Genomic DNA, 12,007 nt, shown 5'->3' on the forward strand with positions numbered 1-12,007 from the left:
ATGGGCTCTCGGGAGAGGGGGGTGAGACACTAACTGTACACTTGCGACTGTTAAATGGTAGCGGCAGTTTCAGTCGATAACCTTTCAAGTATTTGCCCGGCGGTAATCGCCTCTCATACCACTCGATAATTTACCAATAAAAGAGGCAGGCGCCGGAGACTGGAAGGCAGGAAACAAAGTTTTATTCCGTCGGAGCAGAACACATCAGATCAGACAGCAAGGTATCGTCACGAGGTGCTCTAACTGCATCTCTGAGACCTGGTCTCTTATACACTGGTTTATTGCTTTATTATACATAGTATATTCTTGAGATTCCCTTGATGCCTGAAAGAACATCCCCTGAAGCCCCCGGCTCAGATCTGATCCCACACATGGTTACAGTAGAGGTTCCCACCCTACCCGCAGTGGGAGATGGCTATCGCGCAGCAGGGAATTCCGCTAATTTCCGGGGGTGTGTGCAACCGGCCGGGTCTCAGGGGGTAGGGGCTTTGATCTACTGTAATCCCTTTGATGTGGGGTGTTTCCCTTACAGTAGGGGCAATAAACTGCATCCGCAGGGCTAGGTGATGGCCTGGGACCAGTTCAGACAATGGGGCGCAGAGGAAGGGGGTTATCAAAGGAGAGGCATGACCATGTATGGGTTGTCGGTCGGAAGTGGTTCCGTAGCAGGGTCGCGCAGAAGGAGAGGGTTTATGGCCTGTATGAGAGAGCGGGGGTGGCCAGCGCGCGGGGGGATGCTCGCAGCGCCAGGGGAAAGCGCTGGCGGTCGAGAGTGAGCGGGGAGAGAGTGGGGTGCCTAAAATGGCGGCCGTGCATTCGCTGTGCGTGGCGCTGGGGAGAGGCAAGATGGCGCAGATAATGTTCAGTTTGCAGGCTAAATTTCCACAGTCCTCCCTTTTAACATATCTCGCCAGCTTGTCTAGTTCGGATTTATCCCCATAATACTGCGGACTTCCACCTCATAGAGGGTTTTCATCCGCTCTGTTTCAAAGTTCGAAGTCTTAGGGCAGATGCAGTTCATAAAAAGCGAACATAAAGGTGGCAGACACTGAATCCCCAAACAACATCCACATAGTATCACAATCGGTATTAGGATAAATGAAAACAGCCTCCATCCCCAACTTTTAATAGTGTCCCAAAACCAACTCCCCAGCGACCATTCTTCTTGCTCTTGATGGACCTCTGTGGACAGTCTGTGGAGGTGTTCAATTGCTTTGTAGACTGAGGGTGAGTTGTCTGGTACGTAGGTACAACAGCTGGACCCAATGATGCGGCATGCTCCTCCACGATCAGCCAGGACCACATCTAGAACGAGGCGGTTCTGAAGGGCCACTAAGCGGACGGCCTGGAGCTCGGCAGTGTTGTTGGCGAGGGCGCCAGCCGTAATGTTCATTGCCGTTTCGACTGCCTGGGTTAAGTGGCGGATGGCACGGCTGTTTGCCATCGGACCCCAGAGCGGAACAAGACCCTTTACTGCATCCATGAACTGTGCTCCAGTGGAGTCGGCTTGCACAATGTCTTTGGCCCGTTTCTGTCGGTGATGGTTTGCTGGAGCCACATACGTCGGAGGAAGGACAAAGGCGATGTAGCAGGTGCCTCCCCAACCTTTCGGGAGCCAGGTGTAGGCCTTAGTACCACAGACGAAGTACATATTCGGGGAGGCAACAAAGGAGGGTGGGTCAACTGAATCCAATGTTCGGGTGATGAGGCAGGAGCTGTGGCCCACCAGCTGTGCCCCCAGGCCTTCGAGGCATACAGATCCAGTGATGTTGATGACGGACAGGGCCACTGTTAGGGTGGCGGCGGTCCGTTTTCGGAGGTAAGAGAAGGTGGGTCTGGCTGGATTGTTGAACACTTGCATTTCAACTCGTTCTTTGGCAGGGATGTCCATGTGAAAGGAAGCGTTCGATCTCAGAGGGCAGAAGAGGGCGGAAGTTCTACCAGTTTTGTTCATCCAGAACCCATGGTAGAAGTGTGACATGGTTCTGCCGGAAGTGGCATTGTCCTTGTAGCTCTCCTGCAGAAGGATCAGCCAGGCGAGGCAGGAACCATGGACAGAAAAAGGTGAAGGGATGAAAGGGATTGAGTGCCCAGTGGCATGTGGTAGCAATCCACAGATCCAGCAGTTAGTGGCGTTGGTGGCAAGATTGTGTTGGTGGAGCAACTGCACAAAAGAGTTATTCCAGAACTCCTTACGCCTTTCTCGGAGTTGGGGTGAAAGTGAGATCAGATGGTGCTCCTTCGTGGTGGTAGGTTGAACGGTGGTCAGCAATGTCTTATGAGCGGGTGTGTTCTCCTCCATGATCCAGAAGGTGACCATGAGGAGAAGGCAAAAGAGAAGGGTAATAAAAAGTGTTATAGTCTTAAAGCTGTGCATTCGGTCAGTCTTTGGGTTTTTGTAGGGGATCTTCGGACGTCCGGTTGCTTCCATCACCTTCATGTCGGGCGCTTCCATCACCTTCGAGAGACTCGGTAGCGGGCAGAACCACAGACTTTGCTTAGTTTCTCTCCTGGTGGCCTTTGAGGTGACTAGGCTACCGCTCTGAGATTTCCACTTAGCCTGTGGTCTGCTTAGCCGAAGTCCTCTCCTTTCGTCGCAAGTTATACCCTTCTTTGGATGGCACAGTGGGATCGGGATATTCAATCAATTCAAGTGTCTCTGTATCCGGGCAGCGGCTCAGGGATGGTCGGTCTTTGTCCAGAAGTTCCTCTTGGGCGGTGACGTTGTCCGTGGTTGTCAGGGTCGGTGATACCTTCTTGCAGTGGTGTGCGTGCAGCCAATTGCGTTTCCCCTCCACTCGAAGAGCTGTTCGGGTGGTGATCAGGACTTGCAGGGGGCCCGTCCACCGGGGCTCCAGACTCTTGGTGCGCTGGAAGTTACGCACTAAGACAAAGTCACCAGGTTGGATGTCGTGTCCGGGGCCCCTGGAAACATCGGGGATGGCGTGCAGCACCTGCTGATGGATGATAGACAACGTTTTAGTTAGATTGTACAGATAATCAGACATGAGGACGTCCGGGACGTCGTGGATGGATGTCGGTTTTGGTGCAGTCCAAAGGTTCATGGGCCGCCCGAAGACGACCTCGTAGGGGGTTAAGTGGTGTTTGGTGGGGGTGGAACGCATTGATAGCAGTGCTAGTGGGAGAGCGTCTGGCCATCTTAGCCCTGTGGTGGCGACTATTTTTGCTATCTTAAGCTTTAATGTGGCATTGTGTCGCTCAACCAGGCCTGCAGATTGGGGATGGAAGACCGCATGGAACTTCTGTTTTACACCCAACCCTTTTAAGATGAGTTGGATAACTTCGTCTACGAAGTGGGGGCCATTGTCGCTCCACAAAATTCGACAAAGGCCGTATCGGGGGAAGAACTCCTTCAGTAGTACTTTTGCGGTAGTCATAGCGGTGTTGTCATGGGTTGGGTAGGCTTCCACCCACTTGCTGAAGGCACACACAATGACAAGTACATACTTCAAACCTTGGCACCTTTCTAACTGGACATAGTCCATTTGTAGGACTTCAAAGGGGTGATTGGGGACCCCAAACCCTCCCCGGGGTACAGCAGTTCCTTTCCCAGGGTTGTGTTGGAGGCATACTAGGCATTGTTGGACTAGACGTTTGGCTGAGTCTGGTATTTTGTCGTTGTGCCAGACTTTAGAGATGAGTTCGATCATGGGGGCAGACCCTATGTGTGCGGGGGAGTGTGCCATGGTCAGCATGGGGATCAAGTATGAATCTGGTAACAACCATTTGTTCAAGTCTTTGGTTCGCCAGCAACCGTCATCGTCCTTCAATCCCACCCGGGCCCATTCAGTTAACTCGTGTGGTGTGCTGGCTAGTTGGATATCCCTAATTGTTTCCCTAGCATCCTTCCATTTCTCAGTTTGTGACCTGGTCACGTACATACGGGTCGTGGACCTATTCTCGGCTGTGGTTCGGGCAGTAATGTCAGCCAGTGCATTTCCCTGTCCTATAATGTCTGTCACCTTCTTGTGTGCCTGGCATTTGATCACAGCTAACCGTGTGGGGAGGAGGACTGCTTCGGTCAGGGCAGAGACTAGATCTCCATGCAGGATGGGTGTGCCATGAGAAGTCAAGAATCCCCTCTCTTTCCATAAGAGCCCAAAGTGGTGAACTACCCCGAAGGCGTACTGACTGTCTGTGTAAATGTTTGCGGTTGTCCCTGCTGCCAGGATGCAGGCTCGTGTAAGAGCAATTAGTTCCGCCGCCTGTGCGGATCGCTGTGTGATGCGGGCTCTCTCAACAACTGTTCGGGCTGTGGTGACTGCATAGGCAGCTGAGGTGGTGCCATCGGGGAGCTTGATGCATGAGCCATCCACCCACAGTTCTCCGTCAGGGTCCGGGAAGGCAGTATCCCGGAGGTCAACCCTACTCTTGGTTTGTTCGTCGGTGAGGGTCACGCAATCATGTATAGGGGATGCATTGGGGTCAGCGTCAGGGAGAGGCAGTAGTGTAGCTGGATTCAGAGTGGTGCATCGTTTCAATGTGATGTGGGGTGCAAGCAGAGTCAGTTCATAACCAGTCAGTCGTGCGCTAGTCAGGTGTTGAGTCTTGGTTTGGTTCAGGAGGGTGTCAACAGCATGGGGTACCAATACCGTGAGGGGGTTCGAGAGCACGATCCCCTCACTTTGTCGGATAGAGACAGCAGCGGCGGCTACTGCTCGAAGGCAGGCGGGCAAAGCTCTGGCTACGGGGTCAAGAGTGGCAGAGAAGTAGGCACAAGGGCGTTGCTTAGGGCCTATGGACTGGGTTAGGACAGACAACGCACATCCCTCCCTTTCGTGGGTGTAGAGGGAGAAAGGTTTAGTGTAGTCTGGGGTTCCTAGGACTGGGGCCGAGCAGAGGGCGTTTCGTAATTCTTTGAAGGAGGATTGACATTCAGGTGTCCAGGGGAGGGGGAAGGGGACATCCTTAGCCAGCAGGGAAAGCAGAGGCTTTATGGTAAGACTGAAGTTTGGCAACCACTGTCGACAAAAGGAGGTGAGGCCCACTAGGGATCGTACTTGCTTCTGAGTTTTGGGAACAGGGGTTTCTAGGATGGTTTGAATTCGGTCAGGGGTAAGTTTCCTCCCGTCTTTGGATAGTAGGTGGCCTAGATACGTTACCTGGGGCTGGCAGAATTGCAATTTCTTTCTGGAGACCTTGTGACCGTTCTCCGCAAGGAAGCGGAGGAGGTGAATGGTGGCTGTGACGGCAAGAGGAGTGGTGTCGGCCGCCAAAAGAATGTCATCGACGTACTGTATCAACACCACTCCATCGGGTAGTTGGACTGCATCCAGTTGCCTCTTGAGGGCTTGGCTGTAAATACTGGGACTCTCAGTGTAGCCTTGGGGTGCCCTGCAGAATCTGTACGAACGGGCTTTTAAAGTGAAGCCGAACAGGTAGCGGCTGTCTGGGTGGATGGGGATGGAAAAGAATGCGTTCTTGAGGTCAATAACAGTAAAGATGGTGGCAGTGGATGGAATCAGGGTGAGGATGGTGGTGATGTCTGAGACTACGGGGTACTGGGGTATGACTACTTTGTTAACCTCTCGCAAGTCAACAATGAAACGGTAGGCTTTCTCATCCCCCTCGCCTTGCTTCTTTACAATGGGTAGGATAGGGCTGTTGCAAACATTACTGACTACTTCTTCTACCACTCCTGCCTCGACCAGGGACTCGATGATTTCCACCAATGCCTTCTCGCCTTCGGGTGATATCCGATACTGTGGAAGCTTTGGGAGCACTGCGTCCGGTCGGACGGTTATGTGTACCGGGTCGATCACCATGCGCCCTACATCTGAGTCGGTTTTAGCCCATAGATGTGAAGGTAATGTGTCGAGTAGGGACATATCAGCATCGGTTATAGAGAGCATACGCCGTGTGTGACAGGGTCTGGACAGATCTGGGTTATCGTGTAGGATGACTCGAACTCCGTCTGGGGAGCATCTGATGGTGGCTCGGAAATGTTTTAGCAAATCAAGTCCCATAATAGCATCGGGGGTGTTGGAGGAGAGCAGAAAGGTCGTGTCAGTGGTGTTATCTTCTAAGTCAAAGGAGATTGGTGCTGATAAGGGGTTAGTGGAGGGCGTTCCGTCAAAGCCTATTGAGGTTACGTGTGAGCCAGACAAGGGTGCCCTAGGAATCAGTCGTTTAGATAACGCACTACGTGTCGCCCCAGTATCTACCAGGAATGGAGATTTTGTGCCCAAGACCTTAGCGGTGACGTAAGGACCTTGCTGGTCAACACGGAGTTCGACTGGATCCCTCCCTTGCCCCTGGCGGTCCTATGCGAAGTCATGAGTGCTCTCATAGTCGGACTGCTGACACTGGTTTTGGCGGGGGCGATCAAAGGTGTTTGGTCTGCCTGGCCTGTCGTTGATGGTGTTGTTCGTGTGCCCTCGTCCCTGTCCTCTATTTCTGGGGTCATATGCTGTGTCTCTGGGGTCCCTATTCTTGTTCATTTCCAGAAGGACCGGGCACTGGGATTTCCAGTGTCCGAACCCTCTACAGAACGCACATTGATTTCCGTCTAAGTCTCTCCGTCCGTTGTAGGGTGTAGGTGTATGGTCTCTAGGGGGTAGCTTTCTAGGGGCGGTTGGTTGGTAATTCTCTTTTGGGGGTTCCCTTCCTATGGTCACCCCTTGCAACTGTGCTATCATCACCCTCTCCTTTAATTCCTTTTTCTTCTTCTCTGACGCCCTATCGTTCTCGTTCTTCTGGTTTTCGTAATACTGGGCCATCTGGAGAATCGCTGCGGGTTTGGAGGCTGCCCAACTGCTCTCGCTGGTCTGTAGCTTCTGGGAAACTTCTTGAGACAGACCCTTTACATAATTCTGGACAAAGAGGTGGTGTCCGGTTGCGGTGGTCATGTCTTGGCCACTGTAATCGGAAAACACAGTCTCGAATCGGGAGAAGTATTCAGACACATCCTCCTGGGGTTTCTGGCGGCAAGCCGTCACTATCGACCAGTCTACCTTTCTTTCTGGGATTAGAGTCTTCAGCTTTTGTACAATCTTGTCTGGGAGCTCTAAGATGGCTTTCGGGGGTTTCTGTCCTGGTTCTCGCTGTTTATCTATGGTATCTAGTTGTATCCAGGTATATCCGAACGGCTCAGCGTGGTCAACTTTCCGGATTTGTTTCCACACATCAGCCGGCAGGCATAGCCCAAAGAACAAGTCGATATCTGCTAACGTCATTATCGTTGAGCCTAAGGCTGTACCCAATTCAGTGTAGAAGGCAGTCGGGTTCTTTCTCAAGTCGGGTAGAGTCTTTCTAAAGGTCAAAATATCTTGCCGGTCCCACGGCTGGTAGACCCAGTTATATACAACCCTTCCCTTCGCATCTTGGTGGTTGATGTCGTCGTGTGTTCCCTGACCCCGTGGGGGGACCCAGTAGGGGGCAGCTTCTTTAATGGGCATCATGGCATCGGCCCTTCCTCCCTGGGGCTTAGTTGCTATGGGGGTTTCTGTTTTGGTGGTCTGTCCATGTTCTTTAAGGTGTCGGTAGACCTCGAGTGTACGAGTGAAGAGGTTCGTTACATCGCCCTCTCCTTCTTCCCCAATGTCTACCTTCCTATATAGGGCCGCTAAGCCTTCGGGACCTTTATCGTGGTATCTGTCCTCATATGCATTCAGGGCGTGATAACAGAGCCGTACGACGAGGTGTCGTCTGCGGCTGTCGGCATACGAGCTATACACGTCTGTTATATACTCCTCACTTTCTTTTCGCTCCACCAGCGTCCCTACTATCCTATCGATTCCTGCTCGTTCATCCTTAGTTAATCGATTCATTCTGGTGGACTCTTTCTTTCCCATCTCATGGTCATCTAGCGTTGTAGTCGACATTGGGTTCAGTACAAGAGGCTCAGCCGGCGCGGAGGCCGTGAGGGCCGAGGCCCCTGTACTGCTTTCGCTCGTGTTCGGGGGTTGTGGGTGTTGCACTACTGATTGGGAGGGTGCATGCGGAGGGGGCATGTAAATGATCGGGGGACCTAACAGTAACTCGTCATTCGTTCGCTGCTTGGAGGACAACTCAGGGTAGAGCAAAGAAGGGGTCCTAACAGCGTACTGGCCTGAGGTTTCGGGCTCCTGTCTTAGTTTAGTTTCCCTTCTCTCCTTTATGTCTTCTTCTAACTTTCTAGCGGCAAGGTGAGCTGCCTTTCGTAATTCCTTTTCTGCTTTTACTTCTTCCCTCTTTTTCCGTTGCGTCGCTTCTTTGCGCCACATGCCAATACTGTCAAGCATAGTAGGCGTCGTTTTATTGCTACGCAGAGCTACTTCTAGCGCTTCTATCTTGCGGTCGTCGAAGGATCCCATCAGTGGCCACTGACTTTCGGGGTCCTTCTTGGTATATTTATGCCACAGCTTGCTATAAGCTACGGCGACTAGTCCATATTTAGTGAACATGTCCTTATTAGGGGTGCCTTCCAGTGGAGCCGGGTGGTTCACCTCTAATAAGCGGTCCGGGCAGAACCAACTACCAATCAGTGGGGAGAAGATAGGCATGACGGGTTTTAACGGGGACAAAAGTCAGCACTACCTATCTTTTCACTGCTTGCAAAGACTAGACCGAATATCTCTATTCTTCGTTATTTGTAAGCAGAGAATACCTCCAAAGAACCAATATCGAACAACTAGTGTTCGGACAATCAATCAATCAATCAATGGGGAGATAAAGATAGGCACGACGGGTTTCAACGGGGACAAAAGTCTGCGTTACCTACCCTTCATTATTTGCAAAGACTAGACAGAATATTCCTATTCTACGTTATTTGCAAACAGAGAATATCTCAAAAAGCACTATTCTTCAAAACAATCAATGTTCGGACAATCAATCAATGGGGAGATAAAGATAGGCACGACGGGTTTCAACGGGGACAAAAGTCTGCGTTACCTACCCTTCACTATCTGCAAAGGGAGAGAGAGAGAGTATTTCTACTCCTCCCCGTTTGTAGACAGCGAATATCTCAAAGAGAACAATCAATGAGCAATACTAGTATTCAAACAATCAATCAATTATTTCGCACTTTTGTCGTATTTCACGACCTTACCCAGACCGCGTGGACAGTTTCTCGTCTTCCGCCTCCAGCGCCCGATCGTCCTCTACTCTCCGTATTTGCCGCGGCACTCCTGATGGTTCCCAGTCAGGACCGTAGATCACTCGAGAGAGGTCTGCTCGGAACCAGTGAAGTTCGGATGATCGGCTGCCAGACGAGGGTCTATTGGGCAGGAGCTCTCCCGATCGTTGCAGTCGTTCACTCTGTCGTCTGGACCTCTCCCACTGGATCCACGTGTCGCTGATGGGCCCCACGTTGGGCGCCAATTGTTAAATGGTAGCGGCAGTTTCAGTCGATAACCTTTCAAGTATTTGCCCGGCGGTAATCGCCTCTCATACCACTCGATAATTTACCAATAAAAGAGGCAGGCGCCGGAGACTGGAAGGCAGGAAACAAAGTTTTATTCCGTCGGAGCAGAACACATCAGATCAGACAGCAAGGTATCGTCACGAGGTGCTCTAACTGCATCTCTGAGACCTGGTCTCTTATACACTGGTTTATTGCTTTATTATACATAGTATATTCTTGAGATTCCCTTGATGCCTGAAAGAACATCCCCTGAAGCCCCCGGCTCAGATCTGATCCCACACATGGTTACAGTAGAGGTTCCCACCCTACCCGCAGTGGGAGATGGCTATCGCGCAGCAGGGAATTCCGCTAATTCCCGGGGGTGTGTGCAACCGGCCGGGTCTCAGGGGGTAGGGGCTTTGATCTACTGTAATCCCTTTGATGTGGGGTGTTTCCCTTACAGTAGGGGCAATAAACTGCATCCGCAGGGCTAGGTGATGGCCTGGGACCAGTTCAGACAATGGGGCGCAGAGGAAGGGGGTTATCAAAGGAGAGGCATGACCATGTATGGGTTGTCGGTCGGAAGTGGTTCCGTAGCAGGGTCGCGCAGAAGGAGAGGGTTTATGGCCTGTATGAGAGAGCGGGGGTGGCCTGCGCGCGGGGGGATGCTCGCAGCGCCAGGGGAAAGCGCTGGCGGTCGAGAGTGAGCGGGGAGAGAGTGGGGTGCCTAAAATGGCGGCCGTGCATTCGCTGTGCGTGGCGCTGGGGAGAGGCAAGATGGCGCAGATAATGTTCAGTTTGCAGGCTAAATTTCCACAGCGACCACACTGGGAGTGGGGTTACTTGCGTTCCCTGGAATTGTTTATGGGGGGGGCGACAGGCACTCTGCATGTTGGGGGTGGCGGGCAGTTCTGGTCCCGTTACGCAGGGAGGGGGGTTTGTTTCTAAGGATGGGGTTCCTAGGGAGTTTCAATGGTTGGGGAGGGGGAAGGGGGCAGGGGGGGGCAACACGGGGTGTTTTTTGGTGGCGAGATTTTGTGATTGTGTAGATTTGTACGGATTGGTTGGTTGTTATGTGCAGGCGACAGCGGGGCTGATCCAATACTATAGTGCTATCAGGGAAAGTCCAGGGGTTGCTCAATTTTCTGCATTGAGGGGCTCCGGCCATAGCGGGCCCTCTGTACTTGTTCACATGTTGCTACCTGGGGCTCATGATGATAGGTCAAGGGCTTAGACTTGTCACCTGGAACGTCAATGGGTTAGGAGACAAGATTAAGAGAGGTGTTGTGTTGCAATTTGTCCACCGACAAGGACTGGATATAGTACTACTACAGGAAACTCATTTAAATGGGAATTCATGTAAGGCCCTAGATAGGAAAGGATACCGTATGTTGGCGCACTCAGGCTTCACTACTGGATCTAGGGGGGTTGGAATACTCCTACAGAAAAACTGTCCATACGTGCTTCAAAATACCTGGACAGATCAGTTGGGACGATACGTAGCATGCACAGAATTGTGGGAAGGTAGAGTTCTTAATGTTGTTTCAGTATATACACCTCCCGGTTTACAACGTACGACGCTGATGGACGTTGGGGCTTTACTACTAAATCTACCAATGGGCACACTGGTATTGGGGGGTGATTTTAATTTGACGATGGACGAACTCGTGGATAGATTTCCCCCCCCCCCCCCCCTAGATGTGACCCAGCGCACGGTTCCCACCTACGTGACTTCGTAGAAGCCTTGGGGATGGTTGACATGTGGAGGTGGGCGCACATTAGGGGGACACTTCACATTTCAGTCGGGGGTCCACGGGAGTCAATCACGAATAGACTGTTTACACACACGCAGTATATACAAGACTTTAAGGACTCACGATGTCTGGCGAGAGGAGTGTCAGACCATTCCCCTGTATTGACGGTTCTGGGTATGCAGCGCCCACCACAACCGGGCCCAGTACGGATTCCACCCTGGGCACTAAAGGTCCCTCACATTAGAGATACTCTGAGGAAAGATACGGAGTACTACTTTGCAGAAAACACTGGTTCGGTCACGTCAGCTGTTACACTATGAGGGGCATACAGAGAGGTGATCAAGGGGAGAGCGTTGTCGGCGATGGCTGGCCATAGGGCCGAGCGCCGTAGACGAGTGCTAGAGTTGGAAACAGAAATTCTACGTCTTGAAGTTAAATCTCGAGACCGAGATCCAGGCACTCAACACGTACTAACCATAAAAAGGCAAGAGTATAAGCAGTTGCTACTAGAGGATGTTAATAGGAGAGTATTGGCCACCCGGCACCGCATTTATGAACAGGGGGAACGTACCGGAAAGTTATTAGCCTGGCTAGAGCGGAAAGAGCAGGCAGCAAGATGGGTGTGTGCACTCAAGGGTGCCGAGGATACTCTGATCACAGACCCAACGTGACAGCGCTGAAACATTCGCTCAGCATTATAAAACAGTGTATGGGGCACCGGAAGCCTCCCAGGCCGCATGGGCGGCAGACCTTCTTGCCACCATCGAAGTGAGGGGTCTTTATAAGCAAGACGGAATGGCATTAGATGCTGATTTATCCATTGAAGAAGTCCATAAGGCCATACAAGATATCCGCACAGGTAAAGCGGCGGGCCCGAACGGACTCCCAATTTAACTAATCAAGCCAATGG

At 51.9% G+C, this 12,007-nt stretch overlaps 1 protein-coding gene across 1 annotated transcript in view; it reads right to left on the reverse strand.

The window, feature by feature from the left end:
* BTBD7 (BTB domain containing 7) overlaps window positions 1-12,007 on the reverse strand; it is a 486,767-nt gene that overhangs the window by 335,677 nt on the left and 139,083 nt on the right. The gene's annotated exons all lie outside the window — the stretch shown is intronic.

This window comes from Triturus cristatus, chromosome 9, assembly GCF_964204655.1.
Source record: "Triturus cristatus chromosome 9, aTriCri1.1, whole genome shotgun sequence".
NCBI lineage: Eukaryota > Metazoa > Chordata > Amphibia > Caudata > Salamandridae > Triturus > Triturus cristatus.